A 13,022-nucleotide genomic window follows, 5' to 3' on the forward strand; every position below is an offset into this window, starting at 1 on the left:
TGCGGGGTAGCCTTCCATGTTCCGGACGCCCCCTTCAAGTCGTGAAGCCAGCCCTGAGCGCTTCGCACCCGAGGACGAGCCAGCAGCTCAGCGCGCCAGCCGACGTCTCCAGGGAGAGGAGCCTGAGTTCGGGAAACTGCCGGACCGCACAAGACAGCGAAAAGACGCGGCTACGAGCACCGCAACCTCGCCGAAGATGTCGACACCGATCATACTGCAGCAGCCGCGGGTGCCGCCAACTTTCAATGGATCCCTAGGCGAAGACCCTGAAGAATGGTTGGATCAATTTGAGCGCGTGGCGTCATTCAACAAGTGGGATGATGCGGCAAAGATTGGACACGTTTTTTTCTCATTGGATGGCTCCGCACGCACGTGGTACGAAAACTACGAGTCGTCCCTTACGACATGGGAGCTATTCAAGAGAGAACTATTGAACGTATTTACCAGTGTCGTGAGGAAAGAAAGAGCCGAACGACTCCTCGAGTCCAGGATCCAGCTTCCGAATGAGCCCGTCCGCAGCTACGTCGAGATGAAGCGCCTATTTCGCCGCGCCGATCCCGGGATGACCGAGGAAAAGAAAGTTCAGTTCTTAATGCGCGGCGTAAAAGAACAACTCTTTGGCAGCCTCGTCCGCCAGCCGCCAAAAACGGTCGAGCAATTCATGCAGGAAGCCTGCACGATTGAGAAGACCCTCGACGTCCGAGCTCGGCAGTACAACCGCCCTTCCTCTGCCTATGCAATCCGTTCGGACACGCCGGCCACCACCAGCGACAGCTTGCGGGACGTTATCCGCGAAATCGTCCGAGAGGAGCTACGCCGATTACTGCCATCCTCCCCACAGCCACAAGCATCGACTCTGATGGACGTGGTACGGGAAAAAGTGCAACAGGCACTTGGCACCCCGACGGCCACAGAACCCCAGGCCATGACCTACGCCGCTGCAGTAAGGACTGCTCAGCCCCAACGACAACCCCCACGTCCTCCCCGAGATGAGCCACTTGGTCCACAACGCCGCCTCCCAGCCCCCGCCCGCCCAGCCTGTGACCGACCCTCAAGCCCCAGGAAATGCGACGCCTGGAGGACTTCCGACAACCGGCCGTTGTGCTTCCATTGCGGTGAGGCCGGCCATATTCTTCGTCACTGCCCGTACCGACGTATCGGTCTTCGAGGATTTGCCGTTAACGCCCCACGACCACGCTTCGGACAACGTCCGCACGAAATCGACGAGTACCTGCGTCGAGAAGAGTACACGCCGAACCGCTTTTCGCGCTCACCATCGCCGTCAACCTCGCGCTTTGCGTCGCCACGCCGCAGCTACGCAGCCGCGGTACGAGGAAGGTCGCCCAGCCCCCGTAGGGGAAACTAAAGGCAGCAACCTCTGGAGGTGAGGTTGCTCACGAGCTAAACGCCGAAGATCCTCCACCGACCACGCCCCATGAAGACGCTGCACCCGCGGCGCCGCATGAAGAACCGACACTCGCTGCACCGACGCCGCACACAATGAGAACCTCGACCACGCCGCAAGCTACCTTGAAATCGACGCCGCCACCCAGAGGAGCTTCGACCACACGCCCAACCCGTGACTCGCATACGCGACGAAGCCGTGACCCGACGCCGAGAGCGACATGCAATGCAAGAGCCAGGACCTCCGACCTAGAAGTGACTATCGACGGCCGGAAAGTTACCGCTCTAGTCGACACAGGAGCCGATTACTCGGTGATGAATGGAACATTCGCTGCGCAGCTCAGAAAAGTCACAACGGCTTGGGACGGCCCACAAATTCGCACTGCTGGGGGCCACCTCATTACGCCATCAGGACAATGCACAGCGCGAGTGACTGTCAAAGGACATACCTATCCTGCGACCTTTGTTGTGCTACCGCAATGCTCCCGCGAAGTGATCTTGGGTATGGATTTCCTTAATGAGCATCAGACGATCATCGACCTGCGATCCAAGCTGATCACGCTTTCGACGGACGAAGCCATCGCTTCGATGAAAACTCGGGAAAATCACGTTCCCCTAAGTGTCCTGGAGGAAGAAGTGAGCGTCCCACCCCGTTCAAGCGTTATCGTGACCGTAGGCGCCACGAAAGCCATAAACACTGAAGCCATCATCGAGGGGAACATGCAGTTGCTACTAGACAGAGGAATCAGCATCGCAAGAGGCATCGCACATTTCCGCAATGGCCAGGCCGAAGTACTGCTGACTAGCTTCAGCGAAGAATACCGGCATATTAACAGAGGAACGACGATTGCTTTCTACGACGAAATATCTGACGTACGAGATTCCTTCGCCCTCTCCGACCCCTCCGCAGAAGATCCGCCTGACCAAGAGAACTCGCCCACTTTCGACATCAACCCAGACCTGCACCGGAACAGACAAGACCAGATCCGCAATCTGCTTCAAAACTACAGTGAGTGCTTTTCGACATCGCCGAAGGTGCGGCAGACGCCAATTGCCAAGCATCGCATTATAACGGATCAACACGTCCGACCTCTCCGTCAAAGCCCCTACCGTGTGTCTCCGCGAGAACGACAAGCCATCCGGGACCAAGTCGAAGAAATGCTTCGCGACGACGTCATCCAGCCTTCAAACAGCCCATGGGCGGCACCGGTTGTTCTAGTGAGAAAGAAAGACGGCGCACTTCGATTCTCCGTGGATTACCGCCGCTTGAACAACATAACAAAGAAGGACGTCTACCCCCTCCCCCGCATCGACGACACACTGGACCGCCTCTGCAACGCCAAATATTTCTCATCGATGGACCTCAAGAGCGGCTACTGGCAAATTGAGGTCGACGAAAGAGATCGCGAGAAGACAGCATTCATAACTCCGGATGGGCTGTTTGAGTTCAAGGTGATGCCATTTGGTCTCTGTTCCGCACCAGCGACGTTTCAGCGAGTAATGGATACAGTGCTGGCAGGCCTGAAGTGGAAAATTTGTCTGGTATATTTAGATGACGTCGTTGTCTTCGCCTCGAACTTTGAAGAGCACCTCAAAAGACTTCGAACAGTACTAGACGCCATCAAGTCGTCTGGCCTAACCTTGAAAGCAGAGAAATGCCACTTTGCCTACGAAGAGCTGCTGTTTCTAGGCCACATCGTTAGCAAGGAAGGAGTACGCCCAGACCCGCAGAAAACAGCCGCTATTGAACAGTTTCAACCGCCGGCCGATAAGAAAGCAGTGCGCAGATTTCTCGGACTATGCGCATATTACCGACGATTTGTGAAAAACTTTTCGCGCATCGCCGAGCCCCTAACCCAACTGACGAAGGCAGACGTGCCGTTTAAATGGGAAGCGCCGCAAGCAGAAGCCTTCAAAGAACTTCAGCGTCGTTTACAGTCCCCACCGATCCTTGCGCATTTTGATGAAAACGCCGATACTGAAGTTCATACCGACGCAAGCAGCGTGGGACTAGGCGCCGTTCTCGTTCAAAAAAGTGACGGGCTCGAGAAGGTCATCGCATACGCTAGCCGTTCCCTTTCTAAGGCCGAGGCTAACTATTCGACCACTGAGAAGGAGTGCCTTGCCATCATCTGGGCTACGTCGAAATTCCGCCCCTACCTCTACGGACGGCCGTTCAAGGTGGTCAGCGACCACCACGCGCTCTGCTGGCTTGCCGATTTGAAGGATCCCTCTGGCCGACTCGCTCGATGGAGTCTGCGTCTCCAGGAGTTTGACGTCACCGTCGTTTACAAGTCCGGACGCAAGCACACTGACGCCGATTGCCTCTCACGAGCCCCTGTAGATGCACCGCCGCTGGACGACGATGAGGACGCCTTCCTGGGACCCATCAGCGCAAGCTCTTTTGCTCAGCAGCAACGCTCGGACCCCAACCTAAAGGGCCTCATCGAGTACCTGGAAGGCAAGGTTTCTTCACCCCCCGCTTCATTCAAGCGAGGACTGTCTTCTTTCTGTGTGCAGAATGAGGTCCTTGTGAAGAAGAACTTTACAGCGAACAAAACAGCCTACCTCCTTGTTGTACCTACTTGTCTCCGCGAAGAAGTTCTACAGGCTTCACACGACGAGCCGACAGCTGGACATCTCGGGTTTACTCGTACCCTCCGCCGCATTCAAGACAAGTATTACTGGCCCCGACTGTCTGCCGATGTCGCACACTATGTGAAAACATGCCGAGATTGTCAGCGACGAAAGACTCCTCCCACACGACCAGCAGGATTTCTGAACCCCATTGAACCTCCCTCAAGACCCTTTCAGCAGATTGGCATGGACTTGCTTGGCCCTTTTCCAACGTCAACATCTGGAAATAAGTGGATCATCATAGCGACCGACTACCTGACCCGCTACGCCGAGGCGAAAGCCCTACCGAACGGAACAGCAGCAGAAGTGGCCAAATTTTTCGTGGAGTGCATTCTTCTTCGACACGGCGCCCCCGATGTGCTCATCACGGACAGAGGAACAGCATTTACGGCGGAACTCACGCAAGCCATCCTGCGCTACAGCCAAACCAGCCACCGGAGGACAACTGCATACCATCCGCAGACCAACGGACTGACCGAGCGCCTGAACAAAACCATCGCCGATATGCTCGCTATGTATGTCGATGCCGAACATAAAACCTGGGATGTCATCCTGCCTTACGTCGTCTTCGCCTACAACACCGCAGTGCAGGAGACCACCCAGATGACGCCTTTTAGGCTTGTCCATGGCAGGGATGCCACGACCACGCTAGACGCCATGCTGCCCAACATTACAGAAGAAGAGAACGTCGACGTTGCCGCCTACCTTCAACGCGCAGAAGAAGCTCGAAGGCTTGCCCGATTACGGATCAAAGATCAGCAGCGGTCCGACGCCAGACGCTACAACCTACGAAGACGCAACGCGGAATACAAGCCAGGAGACCAAGTCTGGGTGTGGACGCCCATTCGCCGCCGTGGATTGAGTGAAAAGCTTTTGCGCCGCTATTTCGGCCCGTACAAGGTTCTTCGTCGGCTGGGTGAACTGGATTATGAAGTCATCCCTGACGCAATGACTGCATCCCAGCGACGCCGCGTACGACCAGAAGTTGTCCATGTAGTCCGTCTGAAGCCGTATTATGCGCGCTAAAGGCCGCTGCATTTCCATGCTCTATTTTCGCAAGATCCGTTTCTTTCCCTTACTAGTCGCATTATTTGTTTTGGTGCATCGGGTCGATGCTTCTTTGAGAGGGGAGTAATGCCGCGAATATTTGCAGTGTTTATTCGTTTTTCAAATCTGCCGCGACACCACCTTATCGCTTTGTTTGCGACGCAGACGCAACTAGATTTATCTCGATTGATCGCAGCCAGGCAAAGCTGATTCTACGTTGTTCCGGAATGTTCTAGTAACTTTGCGCCCTTTATCTCGAATGTTCGCTATCAGCTTTAAATTGAGCACGGCCGACAGCGGCGGGCATTCTGTTCGACGACCGCCGAGCACGCTTGTCGCTTCGCCGCCGCCGAGTGATTCAGTCCATTTTGTGTGCAAGTCAGCCCAATAAACAGTTCTTTTAGAAGATCCTTTCGTCCGTCTTCATCGCTGCTTCGACTGCCGTCACCACTACGTGACAATATTGCTCAGCAGAACATTCAGTTGCCGACAGCGACAGTTTTGAAGAATGAGGACTTTTTGTACAACCGGAGCCCTAGATCGAGCGTATTTGTCTGAATTCAGCATCATGATTGTCAACCCGCAGAATCGATGCCTCCAGAACAACTTCTTCCGCATTATTCATTCCAGTACCCGCTAGAAAAGTGAATATTTAAGATCACAAATATTACCCAACCCTGTTCCTTACTTAGTATGGGGAACGAGCGCTCTCTAACTTTAATGGTCGCTGCCGTATGTGTTGCGATTTACCGTGCGTTTACGGGTATGATGGTTCACCCCTCAAGTAGCGGAGCACTGCCGTTTTGTCGTTGTGCTGTTTTTTCCCTGCGCTCTTCTTTCGTCCTGCTGCTCTTTCGCGGTGCTGTTTTGTCGCTGTGCTGTTTTCTCCTGCGTGCTTTTTTGACGCTTGCTGTTTTTTTCCTGTGCTGTTATGCCGCCATGCTATTTTTTTCCCTGGGCTGTTTTTTCGCTGTGCCATTTTTTCTGTGCTGTTTTGTGACTGCGCTGTTTTTTGTGCACTGTTTTCACGCATGCTGTTTTATAGTGTGGTGTTCTTTCATGCCGCCTTTACTGTGCATAGCACGTGCAGAATGCTTGAATGGTTCATGAGTAAAAGCTAGTCGGAATATCTGGAAATTGCCAAGATAAAGCAGATATATGCATTTTAGTCTGGAGACTGTTCTGGGCTGTGCCAGAGTTTGAAGGCTGGCCCTATTACGTAGGTTAGTAAAGCTGGAGTAAGGTCAGAATATGAAACGTAGTGCTAAATACCTAATATGCTCTATCATGCTAATTTGTGATGACTCCAGATTAAATCGGTATATTCTAAGTTTGGCCTGAGAAGTGTTCAATGTCCTAAGAAGTGTTCCATGGTCTTTTTCGTACATGTGATCGTTACTGGGCTCTTGAAACCGGTGGCTTGACACGACACGCTGCGATGGTCAACGCCCGAGGACGCAGCTTGTCTGCGGTCACGGTCGGCACGAGGCTGATACGCTACCCATCCCGGACAACATCGGTCCGCTTCTTCAGACTCTTTTTAGATATTACGCTACAGTTAGTCTCACTTAGTTTGCAAATCAACCAACATGTGTATAAGGATCTTCGAGTAACACGCTTCATCTCTAATTTCGGAGTCACCACTTTCCGCTCCATAAAGCTAAAACAGAAATACTAGGTAAAATCTCCGATGAGAAACTAATCTTATGCACTGTCTCTTATAGTAGCACAATTTATTCGCCACAACCGCGCACTATTGTTCACGACTCCACTAAACCTGACCAAGTAGTATTCGAGATTATCTTTTCTTCGAGTTCGACATGTTCAAACAAGTTGTACGCGATGCTTCTTACGTTTGATCCGTACGGCACAGTTTTAAACAACCGTGTGATATTGCATTCATAAGTTCATCCCATGTAAAAGGAAGATATTAAAAGACAACCCTTGGATCCACCGTGACATCATGCATGCCACACAAAGTTAATTGCTGTAAAAAAGCTCTCAATTATAAACCTTGCGCGAAAACAAAGTTCAGTCTTAGCATTGTAATGCAAAGCATGGAACATTGAATAAAGGCTTCCAAATCACTACTTTATTAACTCCCATAAAATTTTATAACAACGTCGCCATCTAAATAGCGGAGTTACCTGAATACAAAAAGACAAACTGAAAACCCAGCGCCAAAAGAAGAGAGCCTTGATACGATAATGGTATACGATACGATAATGGCATATTTCAGTACCTTAGCTCACGAACAGCGAAACACATTTGATCGCTATCTGTACTTGACCTGTAATTAAATCTCGACACAAAAGAGAGAGCAGGACAAGAAAAAATTCCGAACTCATTTCTAAGAACGTACGTGGTGTGGATGGCTAAGTATCTGTGCCTAACTTTTAGTAACTTCCTGTCAACATGTAGCCATCCAAAGGAATGGAAAATAGCCAAAATTGTCCCAATACAAGAAACAGGAAGCAGGACTGAAATTGCTAACTACATACCCGTATCCATCACCTGCGCAGCGTCTGAAGTACTCGAACACGGCCTAAAGAACGTGACAGTTTATCTTGAAAATGAAAGCATACTATCACCATTTCACCATGGCTTCCGCCAAGGCCTTTCGACAGTAGCGCAGTTACTGGAGGAGGAAGAGGAGTATAGGCAGAGAGCTTAACCGGAAGAATGACCGGTTTCCTACCCTGCACGGCGGCAAAGCGGTGAGGGGATAAAAAGATGAAGGATAAAAGAGAGTAGCAGGAAATTGGAGTCACTATACAATGTCACAGTGTTCTGTAAAGTCGCAGCCTATCGCGCAGGCCAGAAGTGCTTAAGTAGCGGAGCAGTGCCTTGGAGGCCTTCAACGCCGACTATAGCCGCGGGCAATGGCCGAGCATGTTGGGAACAGCGCTAACACGGTACGAAGAGAAAACACAGGCGCTCCGTCCTGTGTAAGCGCTGTTCTCAACATAATCGTTAACCAACAAGCCCAACTCTCCACTCTTCTGAGTGGCCGAAAATCTTCAAATCCGTCAGCGGGCGTCGATCTAGACTCTCCAGTGCAAGACAGAGAGACTTTCTTTGGCGCTATAGGCGGGAACACACAAAGAATGTGGGCTAGAGTCTCGTCACACTTGCAAATGGCACATGCAGGGCTATCGAGCCATACCGATTAAGGAAGAGTAATGGTTGGTGAAAGGTACACCAAGCCTCAAACGACACAAAAAAATTGCTTCACGCCGTGGTAGGCCGGATTGAAGCCAGAGCTTCAGATCTGTGTCCAAGGAGTTTAAATGGGAATCCGAAAATTGGCCTGAATTCCACGTGGCAAGCGTGATGTCCCACGCCAGTGGTGAAACCCTGCCAGCTGCCCCGGCTCTCGAGATGGGGATGAATACACAATCTCCCTCATGGCGAGCATTTCGCGCGGCCTCGTCCGCGAGGTAGTTGCCCGAGATGCCGCTGTCCTGGCAGCCATTGGTAAACAATATCGTGCTCTTTATTGATGGCGGTGTGGTGGAGCTCCCGGATTTCCGCGACCAGTTGTTCATGGGACCCATGACGAAGAGCTGATTGTAAGTCTTGGAGGGCTGCTTTTGAATAAGCGAAAACAGACAATTGCTGGGGTGTTTCTTCATTGATATGCTCAATGGCGACACGAATAGCAGTAAGGTTTGCACCAGTCGATGAAGTCAGGTGTGATGTTTTCACTTTCTTAACTATGGTCCTTACGAGGATGACTACGGAGCCCGAGGAACTGGAAGGGGTCACTGAGCCGTCGTTGTATACGTACAGTTAGTGTCCCTGCTTCTCATGCAAATGTTCTAGAGTGGTCTGTTTTAATGCTGCTGACGATAAATCAGCCTTCTTTTTTATGCGCGTTATAGAAATAAGCACACGAGGTTGGTGCAAACTCCATAAAGAAGTAGACGGTCTTGAGGCTGGTGGAAATTGGGCTTGTAGAAAGTAGCGATGGGCATCAATAATTTTCGCGATGTACGCGGCTGGTTAGCATGAAGACTGGCAATATGGTGTGCCGGTTTCCGAGCGAGGTGACGAATATGCGCTCTCGAGGCTTCGATTGTTACATAGGCCGTCACTGGATTCTCCTCAGCGATGAGTACTGTTGCGGCTGTAGACACGCATTTTCGTAGAACTAGGCACGTCCGGAGAGCTTGAGTTTGAACACTTTGAAGACATAGTATGTCAGTTTTTCTCAAGTTTCCTAGTGCAGGATACTGTGCCGGATCAATCCCATGAATAAAGCGGTGTACAGCTGGAGCATCGACTGCAATGATGTTCCCCACGAATCCCTTCCGAGAAAGGGGAGAACGTGAACGATAGACGTCAGTAACCTTTCCATGTACGAGACATGTGAGCTCCATGTTAGATTACGATCGATGATTACTCCAAGAAAGCGATGACTTCTTTCGTAGGGTATTATTGAGCCATTTATGCATGTGGGTAATGGGGCATGCTCTTGCGTCTAAAGGCAGCACGGGAACATTTTTGACGGGATATCTCCAGGCCTTGCAGGCGGAGGTAGGCCATAAGAATGCTTGCCACCTTTTTGAAGCCTTGCTCGAACTTGGGGTCGCGTAACTCCTGATGCCCAGACACAAATATTGTCCGCATAGATTGAGACTCGCGCCGACGGTGGTAGTACATCGATAAGGCTGGCAAGCGCAAGATTGAAAAGCGTTGTGCTAGGTACCCCACACTGTGGGACTCCACGGGAACTGAAATGTGAACATGTTGGTCCGTCCTCAGTGTGCATAAGTAGCGATCTGTTGGATGGATAACTGCGTATTCAGCAGAACATGCTACTACCAAGTTCTGCAGATTCCAGAGAGTCCAAAATAGCTTATGAGTGACGTTGTCATACGCCCCTTTAACATCCAGAAACAACGCCGTGGCCAAGCGCTTCAGATGCTTCTGATGTTGAACTGATAACATCAAGTCAATCATGCTATCAGTAGAGGAACGTCCACGCCGACGCCGGGACATTACATCTGGGTATATTTGCTAGCGCTCCAGATATCATTAAATTCGCGTAAGTGCTATACTTTCCATGAGCTTGCCCACGCAACTAGCCAGTGCAATTGGACGGTACGATGCTAGGTCAAGCGGAGATTTTCCGGGTTTAAGGACTGGAACCAGGCTACTTGATCTCCACGCGTCCGGAACTGTACCCGCACATCATGATGACTTGAAGTTGTCTAAAAGACCATGTCGAGCCTCCTTACTAAGGTTTGCAAGTGCAGAGTATATTATTCCATCGGGCGCCGGCGATGAAGACCGTCTGCAACCAACCATGGGGGCGTTTAATTCTTTCATGGAGAAAAGAAGGTCCATTCGCGAATCCCTAGATCTAGGCACTTCACAGCAATTCAGAGTTGTGGATGGGTTCCTGGGACCTGCTATTCTTGCGCAAAAGTCTTCACCAATCTCCGCTTCTGTACGTCCTTGGTGAAGTGCGAGAGACATGAATGGTTGGAGTTTCTGAGATGTTCGTAGACCACGCACCACACTCCATATGCGTGAGAGCGGCTTTAGAGGATCCAGCGATTCTTAGAATGACTTCCAACGGTCAGCCTGCAAGATCTCAATTTTGCGATTTACTTCTGCGTGCGCCTTGCATCTCTTAAATCGAGCAGCTACTTTGTGCGCCTGTATCTTCTCTGTGCTTTTTATCGAAGTGACCGGAGGCGCTGCAGCTGCACATAGAAGTCTGAACTTTGGCATTGGAGTGAAGATGCATCTCGTGTTTTCCATAGCCTCCTTGAGGCGCTCTTCAATGCCTGTTGTAATGTATTTTCTGCAGGCATCTTCCATAAGGAATTGAAACATACACCTGTATATGCGTTGCAAACGTTTGGCAGATGTGCATCCTGTGAGACCAGGAACGATAATATATGTGGGGATGTGGTCACTTCCATGCGTTTCTGCATCGGCAAACCACCGAGAGCGACTCGCAAGGCACCGAGACAGAAACTACAAGTCCAAACAGCTGCTGCAAAACAGGCTGCAAATGTACGTTGGAGAACCGTCATTACGGCGTTGTAGGTCGTGATCAGAGGCGAAACAGACAATACTTCTTCCCTTCGACTTCATCCGGCTGCCTCCCCACATGGGGTGATGCGCACTAAAGACTCCAGTGACGATCCAAGGCCCAGTTGCTACAGCCAGCAAGTCCCTCAATCTGTCGGCGTCAAACCGTGTTGTTCAAGATAAGTACGCGCCCACAAGCGTAAACGTCATGGTGCGCCTTTTTACCGCTAGAAGACGTACTGGTTATGGTTGGGAGAGGGAAACGTATGGTGCACATAAGTAAGCATCCTTCGAATGTAGAAGATCACCTTCCTGTTTCCCTTGTGCGGGGAGGATGCAAACGCTTCATAGCCAGCAATTCGGATAGGATTTGTAAATTGGGCTCACAAATCACAAGGATCGAAAATATTTATTTATAGACGTATTCGCGAATGTCAGAAATGCGGGAAATGAGTCCAAGGACATTCTACTGGAAAATGGAGGCTTCTCTGACTTGGCTTTCAAATGATAATGCTAGGAGAGCAATTGTGTCTAGTACTGGAAAGCTGCAAGGACTGTATTTAGCGCGTCCAGTACGTGCAATGAATTCCGTGCTGCTGGCGAGTGAAGGCTAGACAGCATCACACGCTTGGTAAGCATAAAGAACCTCAAAAATGCGATCACCTGCACTTCCTCACCTAGAACTTGATCTGACTTGGGCTCGCTCAGCTGGTTCTAGACGTAGGACAGTGGGGGCGTGGTGCCTGCTCAGACACCAAGGTCGAGCGTGGCTTCGGCAGTGGTGGCCATGTCACCTCTGAAGCACTCGTTCCGGCTTCACCAGTCACCGGGCTTACATTACTCGGTGGAGGGGGAGGACCAGTAGCAGGAGCGATGGGGGCTTCCCTGCCGCTGTCGGCCGCTTGTCTAGTAGGCCGTCGGCGACGAGGACGACGCCGATGCACCGTAGCTGTGGCCTCTCTATGCGTTGGTCTCGCGCCATTTGCTTCAACACCGCCCGTTCTTTCTTCACGCGGGGACAGACTTTCGAAGAAGCGTCAATAGGGCCACGGCAGTTGTGCACTTCAAGATAGTAGTGCAACTCACCGCTATGTGGCTCAGAGCAGCGCGGGCATGCAAGGGTGTTCTTACAAACACCACTGACATGCCCAATTTTCATGCACTTCCGACACTTAAGCGGCTTCGGGACGAATGGGCGAACTGCATGTTCGCCTACGTACACACACACAAATTACCCCACAGAATAATCAGACAAGAACAGACCGATTAAACACTGCTTGATTTTTGAAGGCATTTAACCGGGTTTCGAAATTAAACTAATTAACAGATTAGAGGCGGCGCTCGGTCGTGGCTTTATAGTTAATTTAATTAGCAAATACTTTTCAGACAAAACATTATTTCTTGAAATTAATCATCAGGCCTCCCATATTCAAAATATTGTGCCTGGTGTACCCAGGGTTGCGTATTGGCGCCTGTTCTCTTCCTAAATTTCATGAATGATCTAGCGACTAATCTTAACCTTTATATATGACTGTACGCACATGACTCCATAATGTATCGGGAAATTAATACAAAAAGAAAATCATGAAGCTCTTAACAACGCGCTTGAAACTATAACTAAGTGGTGTAGCGACTGGCAGATGTCATCTTACGCTACGAAATCTGCAATTGTGACAGTTTCAAGGAAGAAGCATAACTCCGACTTTCAGTGCCCTATAGATGATACATTGCTTGCTACAGTAACTGAACATGAGTATTTGGCGTACTACTAACCCATTACCTCAGGTGGAGTGCTCACGTGATTGGAATCACCTCAACAGCTCTTAAACGACTCTCTTATAAGACGACTTAGATTACACCCTTTTCAAACGAAGCCATTCGCCTGC

The sequence above is a fragment of the Amblyomma americanum genome, chromosome 6 (genome assembly GCF_052857255.1).
Source record: "Amblyomma americanum isolate KBUSLIRL-KWMA chromosome 6, ASM5285725v1, whole genome shotgun sequence".
NCBI lineage: Eukaryota > Metazoa > Arthropoda > Arachnida > Ixodida > Ixodidae > Amblyomma > Amblyomma americanum.